The sequence below is a fragment of the Stomoxys calcitrans genome, chromosome 4, assembly GCF_963082655.1.
Source record: "Stomoxys calcitrans chromosome 4, idStoCalc2.1, whole genome shotgun sequence".
Lineage (NCBI taxonomy): Eukaryota > Metazoa > Arthropoda > Insecta > Diptera > Muscidae > Stomoxys > Stomoxys calcitrans.
The window spans coordinates 17,678,999-17,699,506 of NC_081555.1; the positions used below are offsets into that span (position 1 = coordinate 17,678,999).

At 36.7% G+C, this 20,508-nt stretch overlaps 1 protein-coding gene across 1 annotated transcript in view; it reads right to left on the reverse strand.

The window, feature by feature from the left end:
* The window catches only part of LOC106084126 (uncharacterized protein DDB_G0283357), a 56,818-nt gene that overhangs the window by 35,721 nt on the left and 589 nt on the right, over window positions 1-20,508 (reverse strand). The gene's annotated exons all lie outside the window — the stretch shown is intronic.

The following is a 20,508-nucleotide window of genomic DNA, read 5'->3' on the forward strand; positions in this document are numbered from 1 at the left end:
CTAAGGTCTTCGAATAAAGCGGCTAGTAACCGAGGTTGCTCCAAACTAACCTAACCTAGCCTTCATTATCTCTTCTCAAGGTTTGTTTTATTACATGTATACCAATAGGAGCTTGGGAAGACGCCATTCAATTTGAATTATAGTGAGAGGAAAAAAATCCATTTCAACTATAAGGATAAAATATGTAAACACACATACACGCACACATGTGTGTACTTTGAAGATCACATTGTAGTGAAATAATTAAGGCACGTGACCGATTTTAGGTGTTCATAGATAGATTAAGAAAATATAAATTAGAGAATTTTTCTTTTTAGTCTTTGCTGAATATTTGTTATTGGCAAAGAATATAATTTAAAAAAAAAGCAATTGAATTGAGACATACCGACATACATTTATTGCTAAGTGAGCATCAAAGAGAGCAAGAGAGAGAGAGAGAGCGCCCTGTATATACATAAGTGGTTTGTTATTAATGTTTTTTCACTGCAATAACAAAATCTTTGCGTGACAAGACCAGAACCATATGCTAGACATGGTATTTTATCGATGCAATTTGACAAGTTTTCCCCATTTCAATACGCCTTTAAATTTTGCAACTAACTTTTCACCTTATGGTTTAGTTGATGATGTTCAGACAATTGTTGGGACCACTTGTGTACATCACACATACATTGTAGTATGGCTTTTGTGTATGTATGTACGTTAGAAAGTAGTTTCGTAGTATTGTCTTTAAATAAATTTGTTTTATTCTATTCTGGTAGTTGTTTTGTTTAAAAATAAAACATTGTCTCTCTACTCCTTTTCTCTTAAACGAGTTGAATTGCGGATTTTGTTATTGTCCGGCGTTTGGCGTTTTTTTATATACTCGCTGTGCGCGCTTCCTCTTCCACTTGCTGTTGCTGCTCTGCTATGCTTATTTATAATTTTGTTTAAATGATTAGTGGGTATTTGGCGTCGTTCCCAATAAGAGTGTTGTGTGGTTATGTCGTTGTATCCCAAAACACAGCAATACAGTGAAACCCAAAAGCAGCGGCCACAACAAATAACAACAATAGTGTACCCACCAATTCGGTAGCTGGCGTTCCTTTGAAATGTTCTTCTAGAATGCGTTTAGTTCTGTCGTTTTGTTGTATAACTTTCATTTTTTTTTGTGTTCTGTATAATAGCATTCTTCGTTCGATTCGTTCGTCCGCCCGTCCGATTGTCCATGCACTCACTGTACACGACGCGCATTCACTTTTTGTTGTTTTTGTCAAATAAACTATTTATTTTTATCTTATCTTGCAAACAGTTGCGAACCTAATTAACCGCATTAAAATTTTCAGTGCTGTACAACATAGTACCTACAGCGGTCAAAAAAAGTATTCATCATTAGCAAAATTGATAATAAATTCACTTATTTTGGGTAATTGAAGAAAATTTAAAGTAAACAAATAATGCAGTTTTATGCAATAGTTTATTTTTCGTAATATGTTTTAAAATAAATTCAAAAAATAAATTTAATTAGCGCAAAAAATGCAATTTTATATAATAACACCAAAAACAGAACAAAAAAAGTATTCATCATTGATGTGCTATCATCAAAGTCAAATTCAAATATTATTTGGGAATCCCCCTTTTCTGTTTTATTTAGTAAAGGAGGCTTTGCCCTTGACAGCAAATATTTAATTTCATTGAAAATATAGTTTTTGTCAAAATGGGTCGTAAGCAAAACGAGGTTTCTGATGAGGTAAAAGTTTTGATAATAAAACACCACAGGAATGGTTTAACTCAAAAAACTATCAGTGAAATATTAAATAGACCACGATCTACTATACAATCCATCATCAGAAAGTGGACAGAAACGAAAACTGTTGACAATAAACCAAGATCTGGTCGACCAAAAGCACTTTCAGTTGGAGATGTGCGTTGGCTAGTGCGGCAAGTTCAGAAAACTCCGAAGACAAATGCGACCATTCTTCGTAAAAACACTATGGAATATTTAGGGAAGGAAGTTACTACACAAACAATTCGAAATACACTCAAAAGGCATAGTTACAGAGGAAGAACTGCACGTAAGAAGCCCTTTATAAATAAAATAAACCGAGTGAAAAGGCTAAACTTCGCAAAAATGTATGTAAAACAGCCCGAATCATTTTGGAAAACAGTCATTTTTGCAGACGAGAGCAAGTTTAATCTTTTTGGGTGCGATGGAAAGGTCATAGTGTACAGAAAACCAAATACAGAGCTTGAAGAACGAAACACAGTTGCTACTGTAAAACATGGTGGAGGTGGTTTAATGGTTTGGGGGTGTATGGCGGCTTCAGGAGCGGGAAATCTTGAAATTATTAATGGAGTAATGGATCATAAGTATTACATTGACATTTTAAAGAGGAATTTAAAAGATAGTGCTGTAAAACTTGGGCTTGGTAATAACTTTCAATATTATCAAGATAATGACCCCAAACATTCTGCTTTAAATACCAAGATGTGGATGCTGTATAACTGCCCCAAAGTCATTAAAACTCCTCCTCAAAGTCCCGACTTGAACCCAATTCAACATCTTTGGGAACATCTCGAACGCAAATTGAGAACGCGCAATTTTTCGAGCAAGAGTCAAATGCAACAGGTGATAATGGAGGAATGGACTAATATAGACCAAAATATAACCGCTAAATTAGTCCAATCGATGTCAAACCGTTTAAAAGAAGTTATAAGACGCGGTGGTCGAATAACAAAGTATTAATTTTTTTAAATTATGTTATTTATTTTTTTGTTTTTTTGCAATGATGAATACTTTTTTTGTTTAATTTTTTGTGTTCAGCTGTAAAATGGCCCTTTTTGTTCCAATAAATACTATTTTTTTCTTTAAAAACAATGAAATTGTGTACATATATATCACACAAGCACTACTGCATCATTAGTTTAATATGTTTTTATTCCAATTGTCTTTTGTAGACTTATTAAAAAAAAAAACATTGAATGATGAATACTTTTTTTGACCGCTGTAATTGTTGGCGTCTTCATAACACTCTGTGGTGTGTGAATGCTGCCTCTCATCGTGCCAAAACAATTGACTAAACATTTAATATGGTGGCAAAAATTAAAACAAAATCCCAAATACATGCATAGACACATTCACATTGAGAATTATTTATGCCGTTTTAATGAATATATTCACATGTTGCATCAGCTGTTAAGTCATATTTTAAGAAATAGTTTATGCTTTAAGAAACATTTTTTTTAACGGAATACCTTTGTAAAAAAAGTGATACCTAATCCAAAAGAGTTTTTATGCCCACCATGATACAATGGGGGTATATTAATCAAGCCAATATAAGGTTTACGTTGAAAAGGTAGCCCACCATAAAGGTGAGCGCACACTAGGAGCCCAGTCCTGGCCCATTGTGATACCCTTGCGATAAAAGAAGTATATGTAAAAAAGTAATAAAAAAAGTGAATCAATATAAGGGGGAAGCGCCTATACTACGCGCGTACATGTTGGTGTATCTCACCTAAAGCTGTAGTTTCGTACCACTTTTGCGTACTTAAGTGCATAAGTGGTACAAAAAAAACAGCATTTTTATATCATTTCCAACGTTAATTTCAATGCAAATTGTTAATAATGTTGTTTACATTGATTTTAATAAAATAATTTCTCAATTTTACAAACTGCAATACAATTTTTGAACAGTAAACAAATCCAAATCATATGTTTAGAGCCTTTAAACATGTTCATAGTTAGGAATTGGTTAATTCAGTCAAATTTGTGCGTGCGTTTGTTGCGTAACTGCGCGTCCTGCGCGTCTATGACCTCATGACCGCGAATATAGTATTTCATCGCACCCCTATTAAAATCATTCCGTCGTCTTATCTAATGAGATCTACTAGAGATATGTCTGTACCACCTCTCAAAGAGGGAAAGTTGCGGCCCTGTCTGTCTCTCTTCTTCTGGCCCTTTATCATTCTTATCAAAGTAGCTTCTGCAGATGATGACTGGGGAATAGCCACGCCCATTCGCTTTATTCGCTTTAGATTGAAGAAGGCAAGTTCGGCATTCATAAACAGATACACACCTCGTCGTCCGAACGGAAGTTTAATAAATGGCAAGTATGCTAATATATTTACCGGCTTCTCATTTTCTCCACCTCAGCGCAACATTGTCGGAACAGTTATGAGTACAGAAAACCATAAGTTGCATATAAATGATTGTAGTCCGATTTATCTTGCTCAATGAAAAGCGACCTCCTTCTTAATGCTGAGACCGAACGGCGTGCCGCATAGCGACACCACTTGGTAGAGAAGTTTTAACATGACAGGATACCTCACAAATGTGGCCAGCATTAGTAAGGGGAATACCACCGATCAAAAATTTTCTGATGTTAATGCTGGGATGTGTAAGACTAGTAAATCATTTTCGGATTAATTTCTAACCATTACCAAGGCTAAGAGTACAAAAACTACCCATTACCATGGAAGGGAGTACTAAAACTACCAATTCTCAAGGGAATAGTTACAAAAACAACCCATTCTCAAAGAAAGGAGAACTAAAACTACAAATTCCCAAGAAAAAAATTTACAAAAACTACCCATTCTCAAGAAAACGGGTCCTAAACTACCCATTCCCAATTGAAAGAGTATCAAAACTTCGAATTTTCAACGGAAAGGGTACCAAAAATATCAATTTTCAAGGAAAAGGGTATTAAAACTAGCCATTCCCAAGGGAAAGGATACTATAACTACCCATTCCCAATGGAAAGGTTACTAAAACTAGCCATTTCCAACGGAACGGGTACTACAACTACCAATTTACAAGGGAAAACGTACTAAAACTTCCTATTCGCAAGGAAAAGGTTACTAAAACTATTCAAACACAAGGAAAAGGTTACTAAAACGACCCATGCCTTGGGAAAAGGGAACCAAAACTAGCCATTCCTAGGGAAATGGTATTAAAACTAGACATTCCCAAGGGAAAGGGTACTAAAAATAGCCATATCCCAGGGAAAGGGTTCTCAAACTACAAATTCCCAAAGGAAATGTTACTAAAACGGTCCACTCTCAAGAGAAAGGTTACTGAAACTATTTAATCTCAAAGAAAATTTACTAAAACTACCCAATCCCAAGAGAAACGTTACTAAAACTACCTATTCCCAAAGGAAACGTTACAAAACCTACACATTCCCAAAGGAAAGGTTACTAAAACTACCCATACTTAAGGCAAAGGTACTAAAACAACACACTCCTAAAGAAAATAGTGCTAAAAATAAACATTACAAAGGGAAAAGTTACTAAAACCGCCCATTCCCAAGGGTACATTTACTAAAACTACCCATTTCCACGGGAGAGGTTACTAAAACTTTTAAATTCTAAGGAAAGGATGCTAAATGTACCAATTCCCATGGGAAACGATACTAAAACTAGCCATTTCCAAAGGAAAGGGCACTAAAACTAGCCATTCCTAAGGCAAAGGGTACTAAAACTACCCATTTCCAAGAGAAAGGGCACAAAAACTACCCATTCCCAAGGGAAAGGGTACTAAAACTACCAATACCCAAGGGAAAGGGTACTAAAACTACCCATTCCCAAGGGAGAGGTTACTGAAAATACCCATTCCCAAGGGAAAGGGTACTAAAACTACCCATTCCTAAGGGAAGTAGTTACTGAAATTTTTCAATCCCAGGGATACTAAAACTACTCATTCCCAGGGGAAAGGGTACTAAAACTACCCATTCCCAAGGGAAAGGTTACTAAAACTACCCACTCCCACGGAACTGAAACTACCCATCCCCAAAGGAAAGTGTACTGAAGCTACCCATTCCCAAGGGAAAGATTGCTAAAAATACCCATTCCCAAGGGAAAGGGTGCTAAAACTACCCATTCCCAAGGGAAAGGGTACAAAAACTACCCATTCCCAAGGGAAAGGGTACTATAACTACCAATACCAAAGGGAAAGGGTACTAAAACTACCCATTCCCAAGGGAAAGGGTACTAAAACTACCCGTTCCCAAGGGAAAAGTTACTAAAACTACCCATTCCCAAGAGAAAAGTTACTAAAACTACCCGCTCCCAAGGGAAACTTTCCTAAAACTACCCATTCCCAAGGGAGAGGTTACTGAAAATACCCATTCCCAAGGGAAAGGGTACTAAAACTACCCATTCCTAAGGGAAGGGGTTACTGAAATTATTCAATCCCAAGGATACTAAAACTACCCATTCCCAGGGGAAAGGGTACTAAAACTATCCATTTCCAGGGGAAAGGGTACTAAAACTACCCATTACCAGGGGAAAGGGTACTAAAACTAACCGTTCCCAAGGAAAAGGGAACAAAAACTACCCATTCCCAAGGGAAAGAGTACTAAAACCCCCCTTACCAAGGGAAAGCGTAAAAAACTACCCACAAGTGAAAGGGTACTAAAATTACCCATTTCCAAAGGAAACGGCACTGAAACTTCCCATTCCCAAGGGAAAGGGTACTAAAACTACACATTCCCAAGGGAAAGGGTACTAAAACTACCCATTCCCAATGGAAAGGTTGGTAAAACTACCCATTCCCAAGGGAAACGGTACAAAACTACCCATTCCTGAGGGAAAGGGTATTTAAACTACCTATTTCAAAGGGAAAGGGTACAAAAACTACCCATTCCAAAAGGAAAGGGTACCAAAACTACCCATTCCCAAGTGAAAGGGTATTAAAACCAAATATTACCAAGGGAAAACCTAAAAATACTATCCATTCCCAAAGGAAAGGGTACTAAAACTAGCTATTCCCAAGGGAAAGGTATTAAATGTCACGTCATCCCTGTTGAGCGCCCTATTGGTTAATATTGCTTAGCTGGAATGAGTTTAATTACAATATGCCGACTCAGGGTATAAGATGGCCGCAAGAACCGATGGATGGTCAGTTGAGCAATTTAAAATCGGAGTCGATATTTTGTCTCTTCGCGTTTTTGCTTACTAAACTCAACCAATGGCCAAAAAACAAGAAAAGGTCCTTAAATGTGTTACTGATCAGAATGTATCGTGTTCAAATGTGGTTCATAACACTTAAAGTATGTGAGTTTATCAAAAACATATATGTTTTTATTCTTTTTTAAAATAGCTAATCATATTTGGCGGTTAGTGTTGTCAACCGCAAACCTCACAAATCATTTTCAATCAAGTATTTGTGCAAGAAGATGTGAAAATATGCCCATTTTATCTTATGTCCATGGACATTAAAGTGATAAAGAATCCATATCGTTTCCCAATGAATTGTTTTGGTATTTTTTGTATAGCAGAGAAAATTAGATAAAAATTCGAAAAGAACCAACGGATAATAGAACTAAACATACACGCATACATGTGTTAATATGTGTGCATACATACATATGTACATATAAGTAAAAGCTATGGGTGCAATGTTTGAAATTATTGGCAAAACGAAAAAAACACACGCTTTTTTAAAGCCGTAGGTCCAAGGTTGCACTACTATTTCAGCGACACATGTTCGCTTTTATCGCGCTATATATTTCTTTTCGAATGTATGTATACACATAAATATTAAGTGTACGCATACTATGTACTGTTATATGAATGTATGTACTCGAACACCAATAGACTTATGTATGGATGTATATACGTACATACACAACCTACCTGATTATTCAATTTTACCATTTACCCTCTACATAAATCAAGAACATGTAAAGATAGCAACTAAGAAAATTGTCGAAATGTGGCCGAAAGAATACAATTAGGAATGGGCGCTTTTTCAGACACACTACATTCACACACATACACACACCGAACAGTCATATGCTTATATTTTATGCAGATAAATGTAGCATGTACCGCATGATTAGAGAGGTGTGACATTTTCAGTAACCTATTTCAACTATTCTTTTTAAAATCTACGAATGTTGTATTGCATAGATTTATAGTAGATGCCATTTAACTTACAGCATATAGTTCGAATGTGTACATATGTGTGTATGTACATTCAAACATACCTATGTATATTTCGATGTGTAGGTGATAGAAATATGAATTGTGTGGCTATGAACTTATAGTCGAAACCGTAAAATTTCGTCACTCGATTCATTTGAAAAATAAAGAAAAAAAAAGCCGATTTCGATTTTTGGAAATTATTGTAAGCCATATAAGCATCCTATTTGAAATCTCATATTAACGCTTTCTTTACATTGAAAAATTGATATCAGCTGTTTTTCTTTTATTAAATCAGCTGTTTTTTAAGTTCTATAATTGGCTACAATTTATGGATATTTGTTATTCATTGAAGGTGCAACACTATGAGAAAGTCACACCAACACTTAACAAGAACTTCATTGTACACATAGGCAATCTGCCAAGCCCCAACAAGCTGCATACAATAAGAACATATTGGTGAACTACATAATATGGTTCGTTAACATAATTTGCCAAATTTGGCTACGAATATCCCATTAAGAAACAGAGAGAAACATGTCTCTCATGCACGAAACTAGCAAAGGTTACTAGAGTTTTCAGTTATCAGAGACCTAAGGCGCTTACGGAGAAAAAGAGAATAACAGACAGAATAATACCAGGATACACCTAAGAAGGATACGCCAAGCGATCTCTGCTTAGCATAAATGCGGATAAGCGATAGAACAGTAATCGTGGGTCTAAACCTCTCCAAAACCTTCGATACGGTCAGTCAGAAAAAGATTTTTGTGGACACCGCTAACAGTGATAGTCGAAGGATTAACAATTCCGACTACCAAATATCCCAAAATGTTTGGTGTCACATTTGACAGCCTTTATAAATCTTCTACGCATGTCACTGCAATTTGCGAAGAAGTGAGCAGTAGAAACATGGTCCATAATTAGTATGCCGGTATCACTTTAGGTATTGAGAAAGAAATCAAAGATGAGTTCACTCGGAGGCCAGTTTGGCCCATTGTGGTACCCTAGAGAGAAAGGGAAGAAACAGGAAAATGTGAGATCTCGTACTAGAGAGGTCTCACATTTTCCACACACAATGGGCCAAACTGACAAAAGAAAGAGAGCAGACAGGGGAGTGGAGAAAACCCGAGCAGGAACTGAAGTACCGCCCTTCGCTACGCAAGCACGGACCCACCTACGCCTGAGCCTGTTTCACGCCAGCAATTTCCTCGTCATCCTCCGGTCAATGACCGGCCATAGCGCCTTCGGAGTCTGGCAACCATCCATAGTGTCCCACCTCGCCACCGACGCTGCCCTAGCCATACCCTCTACTGTGTTACAAATGGCACCTAGGCAAGACCGATGACTAGTGCGCCCGGCGCAGACGAACCCTTCCTGGCGCACTCGTCCGCCCCCTCATTCTCTGGAATCCCCTCATGCCCAGGGACCCATGTCAGCGTCACATCGTGGGCCCGGATCCTATCCAGGGATTCCAAACAGTCCGCCACGCATCTCGATCCCATGGCCTTGATTGTTCGGTTAGTAATAAACTCTTCAACTCCGGTATGCACTTGCCAGCTAAGCGACACATAGGGGAATAACATTCAGATTTGTTTGAATGCTGTTCTAGGTACTGTGACGGGCTGTCTCCCCAGTTCTCATATGCAACACCTCCATCAGGTGGAAGAGATCCTTCCCGTTCGAAGGCACATCTATACACTGTCTGAGTAGAATCTATTGGTGCATAGGCATCCATAGCCCAGAGATATCAGGAAGGATCCACATAATCTTGAGCGAAAGGTTTAGCGCTACAAGAGAGAACCTCTTAGTCAGGTGGATTTAGAAATAATTCACGCAGACACGGTACGGGAAGTGGTGAACTCCTTGGAGATCGACAGCCATCAATTGTACCTATAGAAGTAAGCCTTTCTCTGCAAACCAAAAGAGTTCTGGCTTAATTGCGTTCCAGCAGATGCACCCGACTCAACTCCTGCAGAGTTGGTATTGAAGCCAGGGTCTACACCTAATTAGACCCCGGGATTAACCTAATCTACTTAAATTATACTAATCTACTTAGGACCAGATCCCTCTGGACGCACCCCAACTTAGTCGCAGAGGTCCTAGGGGTGAATACTTAACAGAGCACAACAGACGAATGGATCTGTAGGGGGGATGGGAGCTCTTGTAGGCGGAAGCTTCCTACATTCAACCATTCAGGCTTCTACAATAATCCAGTATTACGAGAGGACTTAGAGCCCTCCATTTTTTTAACGTAACCAACACGCAGGGTATGTCCCCTATATATGCAGTGCATTGCGTTGGTAATTGGGAAAGTTAAGGGTTTGAGGGGGGAAAGAGGAGGTAGTGTTTATTGATATTCGTCTTGAATTTCTGACATCAATGTCGGTGGGAAAGACATTAACCGGAAGTCGATTCCACATACGAATGATTCGTACGAAAAATGAATTTTCTCTGTAATGCATGGTTCGGTCGACTGGCCAATCAATTACAAACGGGTGTGAGCTCCTGGCAAGTCTTGTGATTCCTGGTGATCTCTAAGAGTCCTCCTTTCAGACACGGAAAGAAGTTTCCAACACACCCTCATCGCCGCAGACCCTGAAGAAGTCCGCCTTCCACTGTGTCCAGCACGATGGCAACGATCCGAAGATGCATTGACCAGTCAGCACTCCTATTAGAAGTCATGCTTCCTCAGCTCAGAAAAACACTAGTACACAGAGCCTTGGCTACCAGACGGACGCCTGCGCCAGCCCACGCCTTATTCGCATAGTCATCGCAGAAAGCATCCATCCTACCAAGAAGCACACACAGATAAGGGTCAACTGATTCAGTAGTACGGTTAGGCCTCATCAGAGATCCATATCAAGCTAGCTCTTCGGGTGTCTTTGGAACAATGTTTCACAAAATAAATCGAAGGTTTACCCGCTAAGAAATGAGACTAGTTACGAAACGGTTGAAACACTAGTTGCAAAGTAAACGGAGCTGTTCCCTCATTAAGGAAAACAAGTAGACAGGCGTTAAGTTCGGCCGGGCGGAACTTTGGATATCCACCACCTCGGGTATATATGTAAACCACCCTACGTTTAAATCCGAAATATGTTCCGATTTGGACCAAAGACTAATAAGTACAAATCATTGTTCAATTGTGTATAACAAAATATTTATCTTTTTAGTAGCTTAATCTAAAAATAAACCGATCTGAACAATATACGACACAGATGTCGAAAAGCCTAAAATAAGTCAGTGTTTTAAATTTCAGTGAAATCGGATTATAAATGCGCCTTTTATGGAGCCAAGACTTTAAAACGAGATATCGGTCTATATGGCAGCTATTTCCAAATCTGGACCGATTTGATTGAAGAAGAATGCCGAAGGGCCCAACACAACTCACTGTCTCAAATTTCGGCAACATCGGATAATAAATGCGCCTTTTATGGGCCCAAAACCTTAAATCGAGAGATCGGTCTATATGGCAGCTATATTCAAAACTGGACCGATCTGGACAAAATTGAAGAAGGATGTCGAGGGGCCTGACACAACTAACTGTCCCAAATTTCGGCGACATCGGATAATAAATGTGCCTTTTATGGGCCCAAAACCTTAAATCGAGAGATCGGTCTATATGGCAGCTATATGCAAATCTGAACCGTTCTGTGCCATATTGCAGATGTATCTCGTGGGTCTTAACATAACTCACTGTCCCAAATTTCGGCGACATCGGACAATAAATGCGTCTTTTATGGGCCCAAAACCTTCAATAGAGATCGATCTATATGGCAACTATATCCAAATCTGGACAGATCTGGGCCAAATTAGAGAAATATGTCGAAGGGCCCAACACAATTCACTGTCCCAAATTTCAGCAAAATCGGATAATAAATGTGGCTTTTATGGGACAAATCGGTCTATATGAAGATATAGTCCGATATAGCTCATCTTCGAACTTAACCTGCTTATGGATAAAAAAAAAATCTGTTCAAAGTTTCAGCTCAATATATCTATTTTTAAAGACTGTAGGGTGATTTCAACAGACAGACGGAAGGACATGGCTAGACATGGCTGTCTGTTGAAATCACCCTACAGTCTTTAAAAATAGAGATATTGAGCTGAAACTTTGCACAGATTTTTTTTTTATCCATAAGCAGGTTAAGTTCGAAGATGAGCTATATCGGACTATCTCTTCATATAGATCGTCTTAGATTTTTACGCTGATCAAGAATATATATACTTTATAGGATCGAAAATGGATATTTCGATGTGTTGCAAACGGAATGACAACATGAATATACACCCAGCCTTCGGTGGTGGGCATAAATAGGCATTTTTTATACGATTCCACTATACAATACTGGTAGATAATTTTCTACACAAGATGGAACAAGTTTAGTCAATCGACTAGTAATTGTTGGCTAGATGTTGGTGGCAACTGACTATTTCAAATCCTAGCGGGTATGGTCTAATGCAGGTTATGAATGAAAATAAAAAGGCAAGTAGACACATACAACACAACGGACCATAGTATTTAGGCATTTTAAAATCAAATATGGGACATTTTTGTTATTTAGGTATTGTATGTATAGTTGGGTTTTAGCTTCAAGTACCAGTTCGGCTAAAAAACCACACACAAAAACACTCACACACAAAGAGTTATCCATATCAGTAGTAGCAGATGGGGAAAAGAGCAGTGTTGCCACACTAAACCAAGACATACATTCATGCACGAACGAAAAATCATCACAATCGCCACCCCAGCAACTAAGATTTGTTGGTACAAATACATACATAAACATACGGACAATAATAATAAATGGATGCATGCATACAAGTAGTATGTATTGTTTATTTGCCCAAGTAGCTTTGGCAAGCGTCATCGGCTGGTCGCAGTCGCCGGTGACGATGGTTCATCATCATGAGGTGTGTATGGCAAGTTTATGGCACTGGTCTAGTCTCGTGGTCGAGTGATTAGTATAGTCTTGCTATTACACATATGTTAGGTAGGTTGGTAGAGGAGGTGGGAACTGGAGGGAACTATATCTTCTACAGTCACGAGTCCATTATGTGTGATTATCATTAATTTAATGTATGTATGGGCCATATGACGAAAAATACATTGTTGTTGTGTTTGCGACCTAAACGACGACAACGAAGGAAGATGTGGACCAATTTCATTCAATTGTTCAAAATGGAATTCTTAAAATCGCATCAAAAATAATGAGCATTCTTCACATATTACAAACTAGACAAGGTGCCAAAAGGCCTATTTTGCTGCAAATAGGAACTAAAACAATACAAAAATGATTGAGTGTCTAGATGACAGTTTGCAAATATCTTACACAATCTGGCAATACCGCCAAACGTTTGTATATTAGAATGGTAACCCATTTAACATGGGTGCATTTTAACGATCGATCTAAACAAGTTTAATTAAATTGATTCTAATGTAAACTGGACACAGATATATAGGATTTTTGTGCTTCTTTCAAAATACCTAAAGGTGCTATTACACGACATATATTGGGTTGCCCAAAAAGTAATTGCGGATTTTTCATATAGTCGGCGTTGACAAATTTTTTCACAGCTTGTGACTCTGTAATTGCATTCTTTCTTCTGTCAGTTATCAGCTGTTACTTTTAGCTTGCTTTAGAAAAAAAGTGTAAAAAAAGTATATTTGATTAAAGTTCATTCTAAGTTTTATTAAAAATGCATTTACTTTCTTTTAAAAAATCCGCAATTACTTTTTGGGCAACCCAATATATATTTGCATATGTGCTATCGCTTTCCGGAGGCCACTGCAATTTGCATTATCGGCATGTTTCGTCAAATGTATTGTACTTTTTAAAGACACGTGTCTACTTACATATGTATATGTTCGATGCAATCAGAGCTCATCCTGATCGAAAGTATAGCATATTTATTCCAAAATCCATTTTTCATATTAAATTTTTCGTAAATATCCCACCATGTGCATAACTTTCAGAGTTGCCACATTTGAAAAAATATATGAGAATAGATATCGTGTAAAACCATCTTAATCGTTGTCTATGATATGCCCCTAAATTGGGCACACTTTAACCGCGAAGGTGGGGCCTTGACATAGGAAATTATCCGAAAAGTCTAATTTAGTACCAGTTGTTCGTCATAAGAGTTGCCAACTTACAATCATACAAATTGCAAACAAGTTTCATTCCCGAATTTTATGTATTCATAATTTAGGCGACAGTATGAAGTGATTATGAGTGAAAAACCACCTCAAAAACATGAAAGAAGAGAGCCCAAAAGCATTCACATATTTAAAAGAACATTTTTAAATAAAAATATATTTTGTGTTCATTCAAACTTCTCTTTTTGTTTTGGGTCTATGGGTTGGTATTCTTCCTCTTGTCATTCGGAAAGAAACGCGTGAAATAAATAAAAGCATTTTTACACTAATGGCTTAAAAAGAGAATTAAAAACAAGTGAAAGCGTGCTAGATTCGGCCGAGCCAAATTTTATATACCCTCCACCATAGATCGCATTTGTCGAGTTCTTTCCCCGGTTTCGGATGGGATTTCCGCCCTCTAGAGGCTCAAGAAGACAAGTCTCCAGATCGGTTTATATGACAGCTAAATAAGGTTATAGGCCGATTTCACAATTAGCATTGGCATTGTTGGCACAGTAGTTGAGTCATAAAGAAACACGTCGCGCAAAGTTTCAGCCAAATCGGAACCACACTTAGCACAGTTTTTGGAAATTATAACGGAACACCTCATTCTAAATTTCAGCCAAATCGGACAAGAATTGTGCCCTCTAGTGGCTCAAGAAGTCAAGATCCAATATCGGTTTATATGGCAGCTATATCAAAACATGGTCCGATATGGCCCATTTACAACCCCAAGCGACCTACACTACTAAGAAGTGTTTGTGCAAAATTTCAAGCGGCTAGCTTTACTCCTTCGAAAGTTAGCGTGCTTTCGACAGACCGACGGACGAATAGACGGACGGACATGACTAGATCGACTTAAAATGTCATGGCGATCAAGAATATACATGCTTTATGGGGTCTTAGATGAATATTTCGATGGGATCTTAGATGAATATTTCGGGGTATAAAAATAATCCTATTGTTATATGAACGTTAGATGGTGCTAGTAGGCAAATTTCGTGTACATATGTTTAAAAAAATTGTGATATTTTGTTAAAGTTTTTCGCTATTCCTACTATTCCGAAAGCAGAACAGAATAATTTGCTTATGCTACGAACTAAAAATAATATGCATTTTAAAAATGAATGTATGCTAGTGTGTGATATTTATTCATACAAACATATATATGTATACGATATGTACATACATAAATACACATATGCCTATAAATGTCTATTTGAGTGTAAATGGTGCAGCATAAAAGTTTCGTTTACGTTTTAAATTTTAACTTCCTCATAATAATGGGGGTCGTGTATTTGTCGACCCATCCAATGAATTGTCACAATGCGCGGAAGTGGAACACATTTTTCTTTTTTTTTGGATTTACCGCTATTTTGTTTTTCTTATTGTTTACCTCTTACATTTGTATTATGTGCCACCAAATAGATCGGCATTATTAAAGATTTAAAAGTGCATTTACATTGTGAAAATATATATTTTTTATTTCTAATACCCATGGCGCTCCACATAACCAATAACAGCTGAAATGAGAAGAAAACTTCCCGAGAGGGTTCGCAGCACCGAGGACGTCTTTGTAGAGGCGTCGGGTTATTAGCTTACTGTGGTACTGGGTGTTATAACTTAGTGCATTTTTTTTGTAACACCCAAAAGGAAGAGAGATAGACCCATTGACAATTATACCGATCGGCTCAGAATCACTTTCTGATTCGATTTAGTTATGTCCGTCTGTCCATGTTAATTTGTGTACAAACTACAGGTCGCAACTTTCATCTGGCCCAAATTTGGTACAGGCACGTTCGGTCTAGAGACGAAGCTTATTGAAATTGAAAAAAAAATCGGTTCAGATTTGAATATAGCTCCCATGTATATGTTCGTCCGATTTTGAGAAATATCGCGATTTTCTCGAAATTCTGCATGGAGGATTTTCTTTTGACTATCAACATTACTGATGAATTTCATAGAAATCGGTTCAGATTTAAATATATCGCTCGATTTTCACTCCTAGAGCCACTGCAAGCGTATTTATTAACCAAATCTTTCCAAAATTAAGTACAACGCTTTCCCCGACGACTACCACAATATCTATAAAGTTTATTTGAATTTCAGATAAAGATATTGCTCTCATATACAATATATGTTCATCCGATTTTGAGAAATGTTGCAATAAAGTTCTCATTTGTTAACCGATTCCCTTGAAATTTAGCATGGAGGATTTTTTTATGACTCTCAACATTACAGATAAATTTCAAGGAAATCGGTTCAAATTTAGATATAGCTGCCATTTATGTATATCGCCCGATTTTCACTCCAAGAGCAACTGCAAGCGCATTTATTGACCAATCTTTTGCACAACGCTTTCGTCGACGGCTGCCAAATTTAAGTTTGTTCGAAATCGGTCAGGATTTAGATTAAGCTTCCATATATATGTTTGTCAGATTTTGGGTAATTTGCAACAATGTCATTTGTCGACTTTAGTTATTACAAACTGTATATATATGCTCTAAATTTGATACGTATTGTTTAATAACCCGTCTGAAAACATCAGCACAGAATTGGATATAGCTCCCACATTGTACTTGTTGGGTAGGTGTAGGGTATTATACAGTCGGCACCGCCCGTCTTTTGTCCTTCCTTACTGTTTTTTTTTTATATACTTGACACCATACAGAACATCCATATTTAATGATCTCAACATATATAGCAGCCTTAAGCAGGGTACTCTTTTCAAATTTCGGATTAGTTGTGAAAAACTTCAACTAAATGCCATAATTTAATTTAGACTTATTAATAGAAAATATTCTACACCAACACAATCTAATTGTTAATTTTAACTCCTTTGTTTTCAAAAATCAATTACATTTTTCAAATATTTTTCATTTATATGTTTTTTATACGTACAGATTTTGACAGTTCACGTGAAAAGATGAACAGAGTACCAAACCTTAAAGGCTAAAAAACGAATATGATCACAAACCATGGGTACTGAATTAAAGCCTTTGACAAGTTTTCCCTTTGAGTTTTGGCCTCCATGAATCGGCCAGAAAAATTGACAAATGTTATCCATGATTAGAAATAGAATTCGAACCCTCAAGACATCGTATCACCTTTTATACCGCGTGTTTGAATCAAATGCGCGTTTTACAAAAGGAAATATATTATTGGACAAAAATTATTATCGCTAAGTTGAATTTGTATAATCATGGCGATAATTTCATTGTTTACCATATTTAACATTGTTGCCATGCATGTAGTAGTTATAAAAACAAATATAATTTTTACATGAATAAAACTGATAGATATGTAGGTACTTAAAATCTTTGAAAGCGCATAAAAATACTTTTTTTATTTTATATAATGGTGAATTTAAATATAAATGGAAACATGTGGTAAAAATATTTTCTAAACTTTCCAACACTGAAAATATATCGTTTAATAAATACAAGCTTGCCAACACTGAATATAAAATACATAGTTAAAAACCAAAACAGAATGAGCGCGTTGTGCCTTGTTTTGAGCGTCGCTTTGCCAAAGGCAACTCTGCAAACAAATACTAAAAAAGCAACGCGAAAAAGTTGAAGAATTTTCAACTTTGACGACCGAAATCGAGCGTCATTCTGTGTTGTCGTACGTGAAGTAGTGATTTAAGGTCTTAAGCCTAGTACTGACATCATTCACAGCCAAAATTTCTAATAAATTATTGCGAGATCCGACGGACTCTTTTTCTTTCTCAGAACACTGACAATAGTCAAACAATATCACACAACAGTATGGAAGCAGAGACCATTTCATAAGCATATCATTACATTTGTAATAAAAATTGTGCGAAATTTATCTTGATGCAGCGACTTGTAGCTACCAATTCGCTCATAGAACTCAGTACCACTTGTACGAAATGTGTTCGCATTATCTTCGTCACCATTTTTTTAAAGTGCGTTTTGACAGTTGTTCGTGTGAAATGTCGAAGTCAGTACCAGGCTTTAAAGATAAAAATTGTTTTACTTTTGCGAGTTGCTTTTGAGGATTTTTTCAATGAGAAGCTCAAAAACAAAGCACAACGCACTAACTGTTAAGGCCTTTAAGGCTAGTACAGCGAAAAACATGCTATATTATAGCGAAATCTTTTCTTTTTCAGTACACAAACAACGCGACACTCAAAAACAAAGCACAACAGGCTACAATAGCGCAGAGGTTTCCATGTATGTCCGCCTATGGCGCTGAACGCCTGGGTTCGAATCCTGAACATCAGAAAAAATTTTTATCGGTGTTTACCTCCTCCTAATTCTGGCGACATTTGCGAGGTACTTTGCCATGTAAAATCTTCTCCCCAAAGAGATGTCGCACAGCACCGTTCGGACTCAGATATCAAGGTGTACCCTCTCACAAGGTGTGCCCCTGTCATTTGATGGAATGTTCATGGGAAAATTAGAAATTGTATTTTACAGCATAGTTGCACGCTGTAAAACCAAACCAATGGCATAGGCACTTCATTTAATTTCAATTGAAAAAATAATACATTTGAAACTTGGCAACTCTTGGCAAATCTTATCAGTGATATACCTTACCTTACTCTATTAATTTTATTTGTGTGTGCGTATTGCGTTTTTAAAAATAGTTGTTTGTTGGTTAAAGAACGCATTTTTAGTAATAATAATGGGGTAATAACATACATGAAGTAAACATGTCTACTATTTAAACAAAAAAATTTCTAAAAAAATCTTAATAAAATTTGAGATTTTTTTACTTAAAAAAGTTAAAAAAAAGTTAAAAAAAAATGCTTTGTCAGTATATGTAAATACTCTAAGGCTGGGGTTCTAATAGAAAAAATAAAAGTTCGTGTTAACTAACAGGAACCTTAAATTATCGTGAGGATAAACATTCTGTTAACAGCTTTGGTATTCTCGTACAATTTGAAGGTAATTTAAAAGATATGGCAATATTACGCAGCAATCGGCAATAAGTTGGTTTGCTTACTCAAAAATTTGCACAAATTTTTAATGAAAGTCGTTCGTTTGCCAGTAAGAGAGTGTGAGACCGAAACACATTTAAAGAGTTTTGTTTATGAGAGTATCCAAATTTTTTGCTGGAGGGTTTGTCCTCAGCAGAAATTTCTTAATCTCTTGCAAATTTGTACCATCTGCCGGCCAAGGATCCCAAAGTCGATTTTCAATAAATTGATTTGTCGACTTTTTGTGTAAAAAAATAGAAAAGTCGAAGTCAACTTTCAATGATCAAAAAATTCGAATAGTCGATTTTGTAGTCCAATAGTCGAAAGGAAAGCTGCACAGATATACAAATTTGGCTTTGCTAATTTTGCTGCTAAGTAAGAATTGTTTCCAGTTTTTCTGAGTTGCATTTGGAATTTAGAATTTAGCAAAAGCGATTTGGTTTGATATAAGTATATAAAAATACGCCAATTTTGGATTTAAATTGGAAATGATTATATCTTGATGACTAAAGTTTACGAAAACTTGTAGGAAATAAAAGTATCTTACCTAGAAAATTTTGCAATTTTTGTCAAAAAAACCGAAACGTCATCTTTTTAACAATGTTGAAAAGTAGACTTTTGGAAAAAATAAGTTGAATAATCAAAAAATCGACTTTTGTTATTTTGATCAAAGTCGTCTTTTCGTCCCAACTTGAAATCCCTACTTTCGTGTTAGTTTTTCGTTAGGATAAGCAAAAAGCATATGCTTATTCAGAAAAACAAATTGCTTTAACAAGAAGAGTATCGATTCGGTAAATTGTAACAGGAGAATGAGAATGAAATTTCATTAAAATCGGACAAGGATATCGAGGATCAGTCGTAAAGCTCTTAAAACCCAATTTACACTGCTCTTTTAATCCGGATAAGGGTTCTATCATCTGTTTTTCCTTTATAAAATCAGCTGACGAGAGCCGTAAATCCGGATTTAATGAGCTGTGTAAACGGGGTTTTATACTCCTTTCCATAGGGGTTGTAGTTAGGTGTTTTTTTAGGTTTTTTGTTACGCCATTTAATTTTTTGTTTTTTAAACTTTGTGCAAAGTATTGGCAACCGCAAATACCTTTAAATTGATTCTAAATGGGTGTCAGTAAAGTGAGGGTTGCCACATAGTCTATTAAAAAAGCGCATACAAAAGAACCAAATAACGGTTTTTAATTACAGGCTCTCTTATTTATGGCAAAACATCTGGAGCCAGAATCCAATTTGAATTACAATAGAAAATATCTAATTGCCAGCCGTAAGGGGCACAGCATTTATAGAAATCAATAAATAGATTACAATATACATGTGTATGTAGCAGAGTTTATTTGCAAAGCCCTAACAAGAACTTTTAGCCAGCGAAAAGGTTTACGACATTTTTTGACTTTTCGTACACAAGGTTATCATTCGGCTAATTTGTACCATTATAACGGCTGGAATAAATTGTAATAATATTCTGTCTATATGTATAAACAAAAATCTATGTACACATAAAAGTATCTAT